The 18,130-nt window shown below is 45.5% G+C and overlaps 1 pseudogene; it reads left to right on the top strand.

Annotated features, from left to right (window-relative positions):
- LOC114621306 overlaps positions 1 to 17,909 on the top strand; it is a 31,307-nt pseudogene extending 13,398 nt beyond the window's left edge.
- Positions 17,910 to 18,130: the final 221 nt, after the last annotated feature.

Genomic DNA, 18,130 nt, shown 5'->3' with positions numbered 1-18,130 from the left:
ACTCAATTACAAAAAAAGAGAGAGCAAGGCTGGGATTGTAAAATCAACTTAAGATGGAGTACAGACTGCAGAGCAGTTCAATAAAGAAAGATGAAAACAGACACTTTACACAAAGTTCAACAGTACAACTTCACAATAAAGACACAAAGTTCTAGGTGTGTGTGACTCTCCCTCTGTCCTTCATACGTGGACCTAAAAATAAACTCCAGAAAGACTACCTAAGCAGCATAATTAACATGGAGGGTCTGACTCCTACGTGTATAAGAATCCACATACACATATATTCACACACACACACAACCTGGAATGAAGACCAGTCAATGAAGACCACCTTCAGCTCAAGTGCCCGTGAATGTACAATAACAATCGTCCGTCCTCGGGCAGAACTGGAACCTCTGGGGAGTAAAAAGCTGCAGGAACTCCCATGTTCATCATGCCATGAAGCCATGAACTCAAAATCAAATCAAAATTAAAAATTCCAACTCCATCCAGAGGAAAAACAGAAATATGCACAAGCCCCCATGAATAAAAGAGAACGGATAAGCAGAAACCTATGTTATCTGAAAACACTAAGGCGTAGTCACACATAAGAGCCTGTGAGAAAGTGTTCAGCAAAGCTCAGCAGGAAACACACTGAGCTGATTCAAAAGGGGAGAGAAGGCATGAATAGGGAGAAATTAATTAATGTCCAAGTCAAAAAGTTAGGACAAGTATGACAGTGTGAGCTACAGAGCCCTAAATGAGGACTTGTTTTTTTCAAAAAAAAATTACAAATTTGAAAATAGGAAAACAGTAGAAATTTGGTTTTGCCCGGAGAAGAGTTGCTCTTGACTGAATAATCTTCACCAGAGTGCCTGGATGAAAATGATGCTCAATGCTGGGTGGCCATGCTCTGGCCAATGCAGAGAGTGTTAAAGGACTGACCACATAGGAGGAAGTTACCATAAGCAAGGGTGGAGCAGAGCGGAATAAATGAATTGCTTTGTGTAATAAATTGAAAGGTCTTTGTAGGGATCTAAGACTCAAGACTCAAGAATAAGGGCTCTGGAGAAAAGAAAGAATAGGAAATATAGGAAGTAGACAGACAGACAAGACAGAAAGGATGGGAGGATGGAGGAAGATTGAGCTTGCGAGCTAGATGGACCATCACCTACATTTTACATGAGCCTTGTTGATTCTGTGCTCAGTGACGCCTGGAGCACATCCTTCAGTGACTCCCTAACACAGGGGGATCAATTGCATTCTCACATGCCTGAAAATGCCCGAAAGTGCCCTGGAAATTAATGCCCACATTAGACAGAGAGCTCTGCTATGGCTGTGCTGTGAAACCTTCTCCCTCTGGGTTTCTGCCGTATTATTCTATTTGTCTGCACATCCTAGCCAGCAGTATGGAAGATGAAGGTCAGTGCGTGCTAACGTGGATCTCTCCGAGGCACTCACTGAATGGAAGCAGCTAAGCTCAGAGTGATGCAGGGGAGTTGGGAGAGTGTCTTGTACAAAAGAGCACAGAGGGAATTCAGATACATACGCTGGAGGCTGGGCTTCATGGGGGCTGGTATAACTGAGCAACAGACTAAAGACAGTTACAAACCCTCCAGTAGCAGAGGCTCTGTGAGTACCATGTCCCATCTGCTTACGGCTGTCACATTTACCATTTTCACTTGTCACTTCTAACATACCTGGGGATTTTTTGGCTGTAGGTCTTGCTGTCCCACTAGGTTTTTTCTGTTTCTAATTACCCCCAACACTGGTTGTTGAGTGCCTGTACTCCACCAATTTAAAAGCAGCCCTTTGAGGGATGTGTCATTTTGGAAAAAAAACAAGTAGCATGGGACTCAGACGTCCTGATGTCCAACCTGGTGACTTCTCTGCTACATCCCTTAGCTGGTTTGTAATAGCTCCTGCGTTTTCTTTTCCTCCATGTTTAAAGTGTTTCCATTTCTAACATGCCCTGAGTGTTTAGACTTGAGTCACGTTGGTCTTCTCTGCTGCTTTTGATGGGTTGGTGGGGTGTGGCAGCACAGAGTTTCTTCTCTCGTTCACTGGGCAAACACTGCTCTGTTGTTGCTGTGGGCTTTCAATGCATCCTCTGGAGAGCCGAGCATTGACAGTTTAGTCTTCAGTGTGGCAGGCTGAGCAGCCACAGCAGGACGTTGAAGAGGCAGAGCATGGTTGAATTTGGTTAGGTCACCTGCATTATGCCCTTTTGGAGAGTGGGGAAATTCTTGAGTTAATAAAGAGTTAGTTCCTCCGAGAATTGGATTATTATAGATGATTGCCATGTGATCATCCACTCTATTTCCATGGAGCCGTCGCCATGGGGACTCAAATGGATAGGGCCACTCAAGCTTAGACTTTCAACCTCCCAAACTGTGCGTTAAATAAACCTCCTAGTTTCATACAGTATCAAGTATTCTACTATAGCACTGGAAAGCAACAAAAAAACAAGCACTTACCGTGTTCCATACTTCTCCATCCTCTGAGGGAACATCAGGAGATGAGGGCAATAAATTACCTCTTTCTGATTTCACCTAGTATTGTGTTTCAGACTCTGTAACCTTTCCCTCATGTCTTTGTGATTGGATCATTTGTTCCATCTACCCTGGAGGGTTTATTCTGTTGGGAGATGCTGATTCTTCTGTTTTGATTCTAGTCCATCTGTATCGTTTTGACAGTTGTTGGCTTCCCATTGACCACCTATTTGCCCAGTGAGCTTCTTCCTCCAGGACTTACAGGAAGGTATATGAGCTCTTCTGCTGAAGTCATGGGATTGTGTTTTGTCTGATAGAAGCAGGGTTGGAGGGTACTGTCAGATCCTCAATCTTTTTCTGCCTCTGCCTCCACTAATAAGAAAAGGGATTGAGAGGGACAACTCCTATACTCTTTCAAAGATTCTCTGCAGCATAGATGACTGTCCACAGAGCCCCAGAACCTTTTCCACTTAGCTCTGATTTATTAGTCTAACTCTAGGCCTGCCTCCACCATCTCACAGTTTCATGAAACTCTCTGTGGTAGTTGAGATCTATAAACCAATGACTAGATTCTGCTCCTAACCACAGGAGTGATCTGCCCACCCGCAGCAAGTGTGGCGTGAGCAACAATCTTCATGTATCAAGACCATTTATATGCGCTAAGTGACTGGCATGAGGGGAGGCCCCTTGGTGGTGGTTTAACTCTTGCTGAGACAAATTGAATCCAGTAGAAATCAGAGCAGAGTGGTGTTCTGTGTTTGGACCCTGACACACCTAAAGACATAAAGCCTGTCTGAAGTCATTATACATGTTTGAACAGCATGTTCCAGTGGACCTGGCTGCCTCAACTGCCCATATCACTCGTGTGTAAATAAGAAATGTCTCGTGCTAGAGTGTCAATGGTCTCTATAAGGATAATGACTTTGAACCTGAAACAGCACTAGAGATGAAAACATCTCAATACAGTGGCATCTGGCAAATGGGTTAGAAGTACTTACAGGGTCTGACTTCTCCTCCCACAGAAGAGCAGAGTCCAGACCCTTCACCAGTAACCATGGGTACTCTCTCCCATGACCCTGCATGAAAGCCGTCATTTTCTGCAGATTTCTTGATGTGACAAAAGGCAGGAAGCACATTTGCAGTATGACTTAAGTTGAGGAAATGCCAATGCCAGTTTTATAGAAAACAAAAAAGAACATTAAGCAAATTGTCAATGCCGAGGACATTCCCAACATGCAATTGGTTTTTCTATTTTCCTCCTATCAGCAGGAATGCAGAGGAGGAAACTCTCCCGAGAGCAAATGGCCCCTTAGTAGTACACCTGGTGCGCTGTTGGTGGGAACAGAAAATGGCACAGCTGCCATGAAAAATAGCTTGGCAGGTCTTCAAAAAGTTAAGCACAAAATTACCATATGACCTATGAGTCTACACTTAGCTATATACCCCAAAAGGAAATGCACACACACACATTCACACACACACAAATATAAATAAGTATATATATGTATACATATGTATATTACACATATTAATATAAATATGCATATATGTATGCATATGCATATATGCGTGAATATTTGTGTCAATGTTATTTACAATAAGCAAAAGATGTGGACAACCTAAATGTCTGTCAGCAGATAAACATACCGTAGTATGTAATTCCATATGATGGAATATAATTCACCCATAAAAAAGAATGAAGTATTGATACACAATGCAACGTGAATGGGTCTTTGAAACATTATGTTAAGTGAAAGAAGCCCTACCCAAAGATCTCATTCCATTTGTATGAAATATCTAGAGTGGGTTAATCCACAGAGAAAAAAAGCTGTAGTTTGGAAGGTGCCATGGGCTGGAGGGAAAGGGGAAGAAAACAGGCTTCCTTTGTCGTGTGTTGAACACATCTTGGCAGTAAGTAGACAGGCACTTACACAGTATTGCAAATGCATATCACAAATGCCACTGGGAAGGTGATCATTTGGGGCTGGAGAGGCAGCTCTACGACTAACAGCACTGGCAGCTCTTGCAGGGGATCCAGGTTCAGCTCCCAACACTCACAGGGCAGTTCACAATTGTCTCTAACCCCAGGAGTCTGCTGCTTTCTTCTGGCCTCCGAAGACACCTATACTCGCTGGCACAGACACACAGACACATACACAATTTAAAAATTAAAAAAAAATGAAGGAAAATGATCATTTCTGTCTGAAACAGTAAAAAGATTTTCACAAGGAAAAGCATTGCTAGAAATGTAAAGGAAGGTGGTGTTTGGAGGGCGTCAGACCCGATCACCTTAGCAGGTCCTTGACAAGACCCAGTGACCACCTTTCCATCTTTGCAGCAGATGCTTTGTGGCATTTCTATGAAATGTCACACCCACACATGTCCCCCACTACTCGTCCTGTTGCTGAGTGACTAATGGATGTAGGACCCTTGCCCTCAAAGACAGAGGTGGAAAAGAAAATAAATGAGTCCTTCCCTCCCACACAGGCCCTCGTGGTTTGCTGTCAGCCCTTCCCAAAAGGGCCATGGAAACAAAGAGAATGACAGGCTCTGAGAAGGAAGGTGGCACAGACTGGCCGCCACCTGTGCTGATGGCTTCTTCTGTCACCAGTCACGCACACTTGAAACTGCACAGGTCCTGAGTTGTTTGGAGGAAAAAGAAGGAGAAAGATAGGAAGACAAGGGAGAGGAGGGGAGGGAGGAGCTGAGGTCCTGGTGACAAGCTGGAGCCCAGACTGACAGGGAAATCTGTAAACTCTGAGTGACAGCTGTCCTCCACTGCTTAAAGGTAGGGCTCTCTTGTGAACAGAGGCCTCTTGGGCTCGTAGTCTTGTCACAGCGAAGGATCTGGGAAAATGGCTGTCCACATGGGTTTCTTCTTCTCTCCTCCTGAAGGCCCTCCCTTTTTGGAGCTACACTGCAAAGTGGTGCTAATACAGCCACTTTTAATCACCCCACCCAGCTGGCCAGATATCCAAGAGGACAGCTCAGCCTACTTGCCTTGCCTACCAAATCCTCCTCTGAACCCATCTTCTGATGCCCCCCACCCTTTTGTTCCTGGTCCTTCCCCCTGTCTGCTGATCCAAACCTCTCATGGGCATGAAACCTGCAGCAGCAGACACAATGCAGTGAACGCCATCTAGTCTTTGGGGAAGTTTTATTGTCATGCAATACAGAAATCCGTGAAGCCTCTGCTTCAGTGACAAATTAAATTGCAGCCTCTCAGAAATAAGCCATAGCTCAGAGCTCTACTCCTGAAACCAACACGATTTCAGTAAAACAGATCACAGTGGAAGCACAGATGGTCCATGCCAAATCATCACTGGGCCACCTTAAAAAAAAAAGAAGAACACACTTTGCTTTTCAAGTTGACCTGAAATAGCTTCCCCCTTTTCAGGTCATTGTAATAAATGAACCCAAACTGGGTAGCTTAAAAACAACAAAAGATTTTCCTCTCCTATTTCTGGAAGGCAGGGGCCCAAAATACAGGCATCAGCAAGGTCATACCAGGGCCTACTGCTTCAGGAAAACTGTCCTTTGTCTCTTCCAGCTTCATTGGTTTGACCTTGACTGGGTCACAGCATTTCCACCATCATAGTAGTCCTTTATCCTTCTCACTACATCTGTTAGAGCTTCTGAGGATGCCAGTCATCGGGTCAAGTCCACCACTCCAGCCAGAAGACCTCATATTAACTCATTACATCTGCAAACAGTGCTTTTCTAAGCAAGGATGCCTTCTGGGCTGCAGATGGGTGTGTCCGCTGAGGGATAGAGGAAAGAGAAATCTTCTTCGGTCCAGCAAAGAAGGAAAGGAATGGGCAGAAAGCAAGACGTAGAACAGAAATAGAACACAGTTAATAAGGTGCTTGTCCAGCATACATGAAGCCCTGGGGTTTGTCAGCAATTTCTTATAAACTGGGTTGCTATCCCAGCACTCAGGAGTTAGAGGAAGAAGGCTTAGAAGTTCAAGGTCCAGCCTTCACAGGACCAAGTACCTCCTCTCCCGCCTATGCCCAACAAGGCCATCCAGGCACATCCTCATAAAAGCAGGAGGGGGGGGGGATGGGATAGGGGGTTCCAGGGACTGGGGGAATGGGGAAAGGGGATAACATCTGAAATGTAAATAAAATATCCAGTAAAATAAATTTAAAAAAAGAAGAAGAAGAAGAAGTTCAAGGTCATTCCTGACTACCAAGCAAGTTCAAAGCCAGCATGAGTTACAGGAAAACCTGTCTCAAACAAAAAACAAAAATAGAAAGAAAACTTAAAACAAGGAAGATGACTGCAGTTTCTGAAGCAAATGCCGTAGCTACCCAAAAATGGCCCCTGTCTCTCCCTTGCCGTCTTGGTCTGTCTCTAGTCTCTCCCTCTGTGGTCCCTGACGGGGTGGCTGCCTCCAGCCTCCAGCTGCTGTCTCTGCCCTGAAGAAGTCCCTGGGCTCTTGCTTTCCTTGCCTGCTTGCAAAGTTTGCAGAGAGAAAATTAAGTCGGACCGTCACCTGCTTCGTTACATTCTGATGATTCTGAGCCACTGGGATTTTCAATTGGAAAGGAAATATTTGGATACAGCAATGCCCACAGGACAGCGACAGCAGGAATGGCATTAAAGGACACTTGGAGCATTCTGACGGCAGCAGAGTGTGTCTGTGTACAGACATGCCGCTGGAAGACCTCTGGCCAAACCAGTAGACAGCCCCCAGGGAGCTGTAGTTATGTGCAGGGGTGTTAATCAAAATTTCAGTATAAAATAAAGGGCTCCAAGGACAGAAGGCATTCATTCCATCCACACTGCTTCCTGCTGATTCTGCTCCACTCATGTTAATGGAGTTAGATCATTGAGAAGAGAAAGGCAAATGCAAACCACAGACCTGGTTTATGGTGTGAGCTTTGGCTATGCCAGCCCAGCCCAGGATGCTTCAGGAACTCCCAAACGTTCCTTCAACCATGGTGTTTCAAGAGAACCTACTGCATCTTGCTGTCTGTGGGCAGTCCCGGAGCATATCCTGCCCTTACCCGTGTGTGTGCATGAACATCTGTTCCCCTCCCACATGATGCTATGCCGACAAGAACATCTGACCCCCTGGTTGTCTTTTTTTCTGAGTTTGTCCTGAGTCTAATTCCTTTTGTGTCCCACAGACCCCTAGAAAGAGTTCCTCCTGCTACTATAACCTTTGGAGTCTTTCTCTCAGCAGAGATTTGGTGACTCTGGTACAATGAATAGAGGACTATGGTGTGTTCACTAGGTTGTATTTGAACTATAAAAGAATATTTACTGTTTGTACATTGCCCATTGAAGTCCAGGCCTTCTCTCTGGACACAGACATATCAGTGTGCTGGGAGCTTCCAGCTCCTCAGAATCAGGATGTCTTCACAACTGAATCAAAGGGATGAAGATGATCAAGAAACGCCTGGCTGGAGGTGGACAGAGAAGCCTCGAGATGTGTTGCCCATGTGAGCAGACAGACAAGAAAAAGGGACCTAGAAGCTGGACATAATACAGACAGGAATAAGTATGAAGGAGCTGAAATCTATTTAAAAGGACCCACCCTCATCATGGGTGACATCATCATGGGTGATAGACTGGGACCTGGGATGAATACAAGGGATAAAGAGAGCTGAGCCCAGCATTCACCTCTCTCTTCCTGACTGCAGACATATGTGACAAGCCACCTCCAGTTCCTGCCACCATGGTTTCTTTGACATAATGGACTATCAAACAAGGAGCTAAAATGAATCTCTCTTTCCTTAAGTTGTTCTTGTCTCGTATTGTGTCATAGCTGTGAGAAAAGCAACCAACTTCCACTGGGAACTTAGAGATGGTTATTCATTACTTTTCTTGCCGTGGTGACAAAATATGCTGACAAAACCAACTTAACTGGGAGAGCTTGTGGCTGGGCTCACTATTCGAGGGTACAGTCTGTCATGGTGGTACAGTCTGTTATCGCAGCCAGAGCTGATACATCTATCACATTACGTCTGCACTAAGGAAGCAGATTGGGTGGGTGCTGGTGTCTGGCTCACCTCTCTGTGACTCTTTGCAGTTGATTTGGGTTGTACCATTTCAGAGTAAAAATCCCAGCCATGTTCTGTCCTTCCTCCTAACCTCACATGATGTCTGCTCAGTCCAAACTGGCATACTAGCTTTTTTGTTGTTGTTGTTTTTTCGAGACAGGGTTTCTCTGTATAGCCTCGGCTGTCTTGGAACTCACTTTGTAGACCAGGCTAGCCTCGAACTCAAAAATCCACCTGCCTCTGCCTCCCAAGTGCTGGGATTAAAGGCGTGTGCCACCACCACCCAGCCGGCATACTAGCTTTTATCACCTCAACAACTACTGCCTGATTTGTCCTCTTGTGTTGGTCACATGACAATAAAGGAAAACATACAATGGTCTTCCACATATAGAATCCCAGGGCCTCACCACATGTCTAGTGTCCAGCAGTGATTCACTTTGCCGAAAAATGAAAGGAATGGTCTTCTGAAAGCCCAGGGTGGTGGGAGATGGACTATCTGTGAGATACTGAGAAAAGTCATATCTCAAAGGTTAAGGACCAAACCAATGGTCAGACTACACCATCACCAATCTCACAGGCAGGATTCAGGACCAAGAACAAGGGTGAAGGTAGAAGGGTGTGTCCCCCTCTCCCCCCGACCCCCGGCTGTATCTGGTAGCCCATTAGAAAAACCTGCTTCCCAGGTTCACAAAACCTTGGCCTTGTGGGTTTAGGGCTTGTCTTAATTTTTGTCTCTGAGCTTAAGTCACAAATACGGGAAGGATCTTGGATGACAGAGATTAATTTCTCACAGTTAGAGAGAGTTTGAGACGTTCAAGATCAAGACAGAGTCTGTGTCCAGCAAGAGCTGCCTCCTGGTTGACAGATGGTGCCTCTCACTGTGTCTTCACATGCCAGAATGAATGAGGGAGATCTCTGGAGTCCTTTTATAAAGGTTCTAATCCCTTTAACATAGCTCTGCCCAATAACAAAATCACATCCCGTCCTGACACTCAGAGGACGTGTCCGCCAAGTTAGAAGTACACAGCCAGCCCATGATCCACAGAAAAGCAAAGTTCTATATTATAGAAAAATATAATGTATAGGCGGGATAGCTGCCCTCAAAGATCCTTGCTTAACACTGAGAACCTGTGACTATGTGTCTAATGTGACCCAAAAGTCTTACTTTATCCCACAAAGAGCTTGGGGTGAAGAAGTAATCCTGATAGACCCCCACCTGATCACAGGAACCCCGTGGCTGGAGGACAGCCAGGATGGAGAGACAGAAAGCTCAGGAAGATGGAGAGTGTTTGGCTCTGGCTTGTCTATCCCTGAAGATGGGGACCGGTCAGGAGCAGAGAGAGTGGCAGCTTCTGAGGCCTAAGACTCTGATGATCTCCAATGAGCAAATAGGAACTTCTGTCCTGTAGCTGGGGGACACACTACTCAATTAGCAAGATAACAAATGGATGTCATTTTAGCTGCTAGATTTGTAGTGTTCTGTATGGCAAGAAAGAAAATAAACTCACAGAATGGCAAAATTTTCTTTCTGTGTGTTCTTTGTGTGTTCTTCCTTCAAAAAAAAATAAAATAAAACCCACCTGAGTGAATGTGTATTATTGACAAGGACGGGTGTCTCAAGCTGCTGATGCAAATCAGCAAAGTTTTCCTCTCATGAGGCTCAGAGCCAAATCAAAGTCTCCCTCTGATCTAAGAATGTTTGGGAAAGATTGACCAGTGTGAGCAAAAAGTAGCCACTGTGGTTCCTCCTCCTGAATGAACAGAACCCAAGACATTCTACAGAGACCGTCTACTAAGATTTGCCAAGTCTTCCTTCTCTGCTGCACAGATGGATGCTAATCTGAGTTGGTGCTGTTCTGTCAGACAGACCGTGGCCTACCTGATCCCATCCTTTCTGAAAATGTATCTGTCTGTCTTTTCTTCTTCTTTTATCATCACAGGCTAGATTGGGAAATAATGTCTTCATTTTAACAGTAAGAAGAGTGGACAAGAAAAATCCAGCTATATGGCTAATACAACCAAAGAGCAGTGTGCAGACCACAGCAAGGATGGGCACCAGCCATTCCTCTCCGGCAGTTGCACACAGGACAGTCCAAAATCAGGCTGGTCTGGAAAGCCAGCCCCTCTATAAAGGAGTGTCCTTATGAAACAGGCCCAAAATGCTACACAAACTGTCTGTTTGTGAAGGCTGATGGCCAGTGGCTCATCCATTATAAATCTCAGGGGAAGGAAGGGACTCGGCACAAGCTTCAGTGAAGAGCATTAAAGGCAGAGAGTTATAACCTTCCTTCCAATCCAGGTAATGAAACATCTGGGTGTGGAGAGGAAGGGTTTGACGTAACAGGAATTAGATGCTTGGATACATTATTTAGTTACTCAATTAAAAGCAGAACTAAATAGGTGGTACAGCTTTCAGGGAGGGGAAGGTGGGCGGAGGGAAGGTAGATTCTCATCTGTTCCAGCAGGAAGCCAATAGATGGTGTTTAGTGTTGATAAATCACGGGAGCTGTGATAGCAATCGTTTAGAGATGTGGGGGTAGCTGCCAGATGATTAAAGAAGACAGACCGTGCTTGGAGAGATGAACCAGGCTGATGAGGGAGTGGAGCAAGGCATGGGTGTCTTCTGCTTCTAGCTGTAGGCATGCAGACACGTTACTTTTACAGTGGAAGGAAGAAAGGAAGGGACAGGGAAGGGAGATGGGGAATAGGGGGGAAAGAGGAAGTGGGAAGAACAGAAAGAGCTAGGAAGGGAAGGGAAATGTTGCCAACAGACCCTGTGACTAACTGAACAATCTCAGGCTATGCCAGCCACACACACACACACACACACACACACACACACACACACACACACTTCAGTGTTGCCCTCCACTGCTATGTAGAACACTTCAGAGATCATCATGCATGTGGCTTGCAGCAGGAGAGACAAAGATGAGGAGGGGTGTGATAGTGAGGACAGGAAGGCTTGGGCCAGAGCCTGGATGTGATCCCTAAGGAGATTGGCAACAACAAGAGAGTCCAGGAATAAATCCTTCTTCTTCTTCCTCTATCCTCTTCATCCTTCTTCTACTCTTGTTTCTTTCTCATTTTTCTCCTTCCTCTCTCCATCCTCTGTTCTTTTCTTCCCCTTCCCTTTCATCCTCTCCTTCTTCCTCCTTCTGCCTCCAGGCGTCCTAAGAAGAGTAAAATAATTCCAAAACTCTCAAACACAGACCAAGAGAAAAAGAAAGAGCTATCTCTAGATAGAGCCAATGGTCAGCCAGTACCTATAAGATCCCTATCCGTTTAGAACAAGACAGATGAAGAATAGGGAGCAGAAATGGAAGCCAGAGAAGAGCTTGTTTGTGACTAAGTCATCCTCATGGACAGCTTGAGCTGGCTCCCCTATGCTGTTGTGGTGGTTTGAATATGCTTGGCCCAGGAAGCAGCACTATTTGGAGGTGTGGCCTTGTTGGAGTAGGTGTGGGCTTGTTTGGAGGGAGTGTGTCACTGTGGGTGTGGGCTTTAAGACCCTCATCCTAGCTGACTGGAAGCCAGTAATCTGCTAGCAGCCTTCAGATGAAAACGTAGAACTCTCAACAACAAAGTCTTCTATATTCCTACTAAGATGGCCCATTAAGCACCACTTAAAGCATTTCACTGTTTGCCAAATCTAAAGTCCCCAAATCCACATTCCTCCAAAGAAAAACATGGCCAGGCCTATCATAGCAATACCCTACTCCTGGTCTTAGTTAAGATTTTACTGCTATGAACAGACACCATGATCAAGGCAACTCTTGTAAGAACAACATTTAACTGGGGCTGGCTTAGAGGTTCAGAGGTTCAGTCCATCATCATGGCAGGAGCATGACATCCAGGCAGGCACGGTGCAGGAGGAGCTGAGAGTTCTACATCTTCATCTGAAGACTGCTAGCAGAATACTGGCTTCCAGGCAGCTAGGATGAGGGTCTTAAAGCCCACACCCACAGTGACACACTCCCTCCAACAAGGCCACACCTACTCCAACAAGGCCACACCTCCAGATAGTGCCACTTCTTGGACCATATTCAAATCATCACAGCTGTCTAAGGGACTGGACATTGTTCCCCTATGGGAGTAGGGCAGACACTGGCCCTCTCTATCAGTTGGTCCCATCCAGATGTAAAGGGCTCCGATCCTCTCTGTACAACCCCACAATCTACTCAATGCACAGGCTGAGTGCTGAGGTGCAGGAGGAGGACATCTATGTGAGTACATAGGTTTGTTCCAAAGGGCAGGAGCCCTGATGGGCTGAGGACCTGGAACAGGAGCCACCAGCACTTACTGCAGGGCTAAGCAGAGGATCTGTCAGCCATGATGCCTCCGTCTACGATGCTGGTTGTGTTATACAAACTGTTGTTTTGAGCTAGTCTCAAGTGCTCTGCAGAGCCACAGTCTCCTGGACCCAGCCATCCCTCCTAGAACCAGCATACTGCACAGCTTCCAAAAAATGCAGGGAAACTCCCACTGTCGTGAAGCCTGGCGGACCCAACAGAGGAAGGGGAGGAGTCGTTGCTAGACTCTCATGCACCAACATAGGTCACAGACCTCCTGTGACTCCGGAACCCTGATCAGCAGATTAAATCAACTTGGGGAGCAAGGGGTGGGATATAGAGGGTGGTGGTCCCCGCCCCTTCTCTAAACAACCACAGGAAATAACACAGAGCAGCAGGGACCAGAGTTCCAAAATCAACGTGCTATTTGCAAAGGATACCGGAAGTCCTGGCCAGGGGATAAGCACCTAAGTCTCCCTCAGGTCTTCACACAACAGTGTTGCTGATTCATGGCAGCTGCTGAGAGCAGCTTCCTCCACAGAGGGAAGAAAATACATAATAGGGAAGTCATGCTAGGGAAGCTGGCTACTCAAAGACCTACAGGACGACAATTGGCCTGCCAATGGGAACGGGAGAAATTTCACAAGGCTTATCCCGAGACAACAAGCCACAGTGAAAAATTGCTCAGAGAGAAAAATACCCTTTCCAGCCAATACCAAGTCATCAGCCATAAAACATAAGCCTAAAGGTAACATTAAACAGACTCAACAAATAGCATTTAGGTATTTAGCCTCTCTCTCTCTCTCTCTCTCTCTCTCTCTGTCTCTCCCTCTCTCTCTCTCACACAAACACACATTTTATATATATATATATATAATACATATGTATGTAGTATGTATTATGTATGTATATAATATGTATTATATATTATGTATATATACATTATATGTCTATATAATGGCTGTGATAAATATCATTGCCAAAAGTAACTTGGGAAGGAAAGGGTTTATTTCAGCTCAGGTCTCTCAGGTCAGACTCTATCACTTAGGAAAATCAGAACAGGAACTCAAGATAGGAATCTGAAGCCCAGCTATGGAGGAGTGCTGCTAACTGGCTTGTTCCCCATGGCTTGCTGAACCTGCTTTCTTCAAGTAGCCTGGACCATCATCCTATGAGCTGGACCCACACACACACCAATTATCAATTAAGAAAATACTCCATTGCCTTGCTTACAGGCCAGCATGGTGGGGGACATTTTCTCAATTAAACTTTCTGCTTCCCAAATGACTCCAACTTGTGTCAAATTGACATAAAACTAGTGAGCACATCCCTGGAGGAGTGTGAGGAGACCACACCTACTATACTCAAAAGGTCTGAGACCCTTTCGCCTGGGTTCCCTGAGGCTTCCTTATAACATGGCCACCACTTTTAAGAACCATCACGGGAGACTATAGAAGTACATGACACTGTTACAAAGCCTTAAAAGTCACATGGTGACACTTCTGCTGACTCCACAGACCAAAAATGCTTACTCGGAGTCTAGGTAAGGAGAACAGACTTCAGATATTGATGGAAGAGCTTCCTAAGTGGGAGCCACCGTTAGGGCTTGTGTTATGAGTGCTACAAAGCCCGCCATCTTCCCTCTCATCCCTCCTCAGTCTCTCCACCTACTTAATACCCAGCATACCTTGTTACACAACTCAGCTCGGTGGGTGCCGCCTTTGTCCTCCTGCCCACAACCTTGGATATGTCTCCCCTCCCACCAGAGTATTTTTCAGGTGCTGAAATCTAAAAATTATCATGAAATGTCTAGACGAACCAATTATGAGCTATTCAGGCATACAAGATTTGTTTCACCAGAATTTATTGAAGCTACATTTGCAAAGCTGTATTAATACTTTACCCATGGAAGGGGGCAAAAAATATTTAGTGAGAGAATGGATAAATAAATGAGTGACCCAGATATGAACTATCAGCCAAGAAGTGGAGATAACCTCATTACTTGGAATTGAGTGTTTTAATGCTATTCATTAAAATCCATTCTATCTGTATTTGTGATATATGAATGCTTAAAATTCATGGAGAAAATGAGCATTTTAATTACAAAAGGCTGAAATCATTAATAATTTAAAGACCATCATTCAGTATCCCTTTCTAAGTCACCAAGACTGCTAAGCTACTGTAGACAAAATAGACCAGCCAAATAGGTCAGCCCAAGAGGAGAGAAGGAAGGAAGGTCAATTCCTTCTATACTTGTGGGCATAAAAGAACTGAACTTGCCAAAGTGTCTGAGGCCCAAAGATATCACAGAAGGAAAGAAGAAGGGCTTTGTAGGACCTCTGTGTGTTCTGATCTGTGTTCTCAGCTTAGAAGCAGACCTTCTAACTCCCTTCTCTCAGCCAGCAAGCCCTCCATGTTCAAGGCATTCTCCCCATGGCTGAGAGGAAGCCTGTGGTGTCCACCAGAATTCATTCGCTCACTAGCTTTGCCTCTGCTGCAAGGAAGTTGTCACTCCATCCATTGTATCAACCCACACCCCAACATCCTCAAAGAACCACAACCCCTTAACTCCCACCAAGAACCTACTGCACCCACTCTCTACACCCTTGTCCTCTTGCTGCCCCAGACTGAACGTATCATAGTCTCCTGTCTACACAGGAGTGAAGGCCAGGCACGTGGGACGTGTTCACTTCACTGGTGTTCTTGTTCCCCACTTGCCCCTCATTCATTGAGCAGGCCACCCAGACAGGAGAACATCCTCAGTTCCCACAGAAGCCAGTGCCAAAGTAGGAAGAACTACCTGGTGGCTCCGCAGGCAATGTCTGAAATGCAAATGAGCATGACTTCCAACCATCAAGAGGATGGACAGTCCCGTGGTCGCCTGAAGTACTGCGCAGGGACCACGGTAAGAACTGTGTGCTGATATCTCATTTGGAGGTTTGTCCTCAGAGTCTCGGGTAAACCATTTCAACTGCCCAGTGAGGGGGAAGTATAGATCGAATTCTTTTAAATAACAGTATTTAATGAAACAAGGAACTACACATACCTTCTGCCACCTTCCAGAGACATGCCTGCCAAGACAAGCTACTTACTGCTGTTACACCAAACCTTTAATACATTCTGTTTTCACTTAAAATGCTCATTTTTCCAAACTGGTTTAACGTTTAAAAAGAAGAGCTACTCAACTACTGTAGAAATATTTTTAAGCCGGGCAGTGGTGGCGCACGCCTTTAATCCCAGCACTTGGGAGGCAGAGGCAGGTGGATTTCTGAGTTCGAGGCCAGCTTGGTCTACAGAGTGAGTTCCAGGACAGCCAGGGCTATACAGAGAAACAGTGTCTCGAAAAACCAAATATATATTTTTTTTAAAAAAAAGAAAATAGACCCATTCCATCTGTCCTCTACAAGTAAACACATCTTAATTAATACAGGAAAGATGGGTGACTCTAGGCTGTTTCTGAGATAGACAGGAATTCTCAGTGCATGCCCTTGCTGCCCCAAACAAGATACCTCACAGAGAGAAATGTTGGACATCTTGCCACCCATTACTCTTCAAAGCACCACTGGAATCTGGAGAGACCCTTCCCTCCCACAGCCTCTCTCCACTCTCCTTAAAACCTTGTGGAGATGCTCCCTTCCCAGGTTTGGAAAGTCCTCCCAGATCATCTCCTGTTCTGGGCCAGTATTTCTGAAGTGCTCTCGGTTCTATTTGTTGCCCTGAATTATATTGTTCTTAGAACTGAAAGCAGCTTAACTCTCTGGATGATGAGGACTATGTCTTATCAATACCAAATTACCACAGCGAACAAACCACAAAACAGTCCATGAAAACCACAGAAAATCCAGGAGAACGGTTTCCCTAACATCCATCTCCCACTTCACCCTCTGTCAGAACCTCCAGGCTCATTGATCAGCTGCTGCAGCAACCCAGACGCTCTACCTGCAGCCTACAACTAGGCCTGGCACAGACTCTCAACCCCTGATGTGCTGTCAAAACGAAATGTGTTTTAGTTTTCCAGCCTTCTGTAGAGTCTGCCTTATCGTTAATGGGCCCACAAGGAGCTGCTGCCTGGGGCTTTCCTGGCATTAAGGAGGCTGAGGCCTGGGCAGAATGCTCTGCTGGGGGCTTGCTTGCCTCACTCCATCTACTATCTTCTCTTTGTTCTGTCAAAGGGATAACTTTTTCACCTCAAATCGCCTCCCCACACATACCCAAATGCTGTACTCTGGGTTGAATGATTTTTTTAAAAAAACTTTCAAAACTCCCTGTTAGATAAATTGACAGTTACCTTTTAAAGCAAATCTATTGTGTATCGTGAGCATGCTCCCAACAGTTCATAAACAACAGGAATCTTGGCCCGGGGTGAGAGCTCAGTTGGTAAAGTGATTGCCTTACAAGCTTGAGGACCTCGGTTTGATTTCCCAGAACCCACATTTAATAAAAGACACGTGTGGCAGCAAACATTCACTCTCCGAGGGCTGGACATGCATGTAGACAGGCAAAAATGGGCAGGTCCCTGGGCGCTCAATGGCCAAGCAATCTGGCCTACTAGGCAAGGTTCAGGGGGTGAGTGGCCCTGCTTCAAAACAGTCAGATCATGGCACCTGAGGCATGATAGCCAAGGTTGTCCTCTGGCTCCCATGTGTGTGATCAGACACATATATCTGCACGCGCACACACACACACACACACACACATGAATGAAAATAGGAATCTTTTAATAGTACTGAAAGTGAGTCTCCCCTCAATCACACATGCACACGGACACACACAAAGCACACACACACATATCAGAAAATAGGAGTCTTTTTAACATGACTCAATCCAAGTGAGTCCCCCCCCACTCCCGTCGCTTACAAAAGTCATCCTCAGCGATAGAACCCCACTGTGTCAGAGAACGGGGCTGGCGGCCCACGTCATTGTATTTCAAGCCTAATTTGGAATTGTCCTTGTGCAGATGGCAGTAAACACCCTGGCCTGTAACTCAGAATGGAACCATCGTCTACCCTAGAAGAAGGGGTCACACAGAGCTCCTAGGCCAGCAGAGCAACAGCCAACAAGCTGCAGCCTTGAAGGCTGAGCACGACAGCACCAGCTGCCGTGAACCATCCAAGTCACTAAAACCGGAAACGTAATGTTCCATCTAAAGACACTTACTGCTGTGAATGTATGGTCACACCCCCATATGCATACTCAAAAGAAAAAAAAACTCCTACTACTCATACTTACCTACAGCATCTTACTTGGGAAGGAGGCTTTATATGTAATCACCCCCGTTAAGATGAAGTCATGTGTGTCTTCCAATCCGCTATGACCAAGAGAGATAACCTAGTGACAGTGTGGAGTTGCACACCTA

Source organism: Grammomys surdaster, unplaced genomic scaffold (assembly GCF_004785775.1).
Source record: "Grammomys surdaster isolate TR1022 unplaced genomic scaffold, NIH_TR_1.0 174, whole genome shotgun sequence".
NCBI classification, from domain to species: domain Eukaryota; kingdom Metazoa; phylum Chordata; class Mammalia; order Rodentia; family Muridae; genus Grammomys; species Grammomys surdaster.
This window is presented reverse-complemented; position numbering and strand designations above follow the sequence as displayed.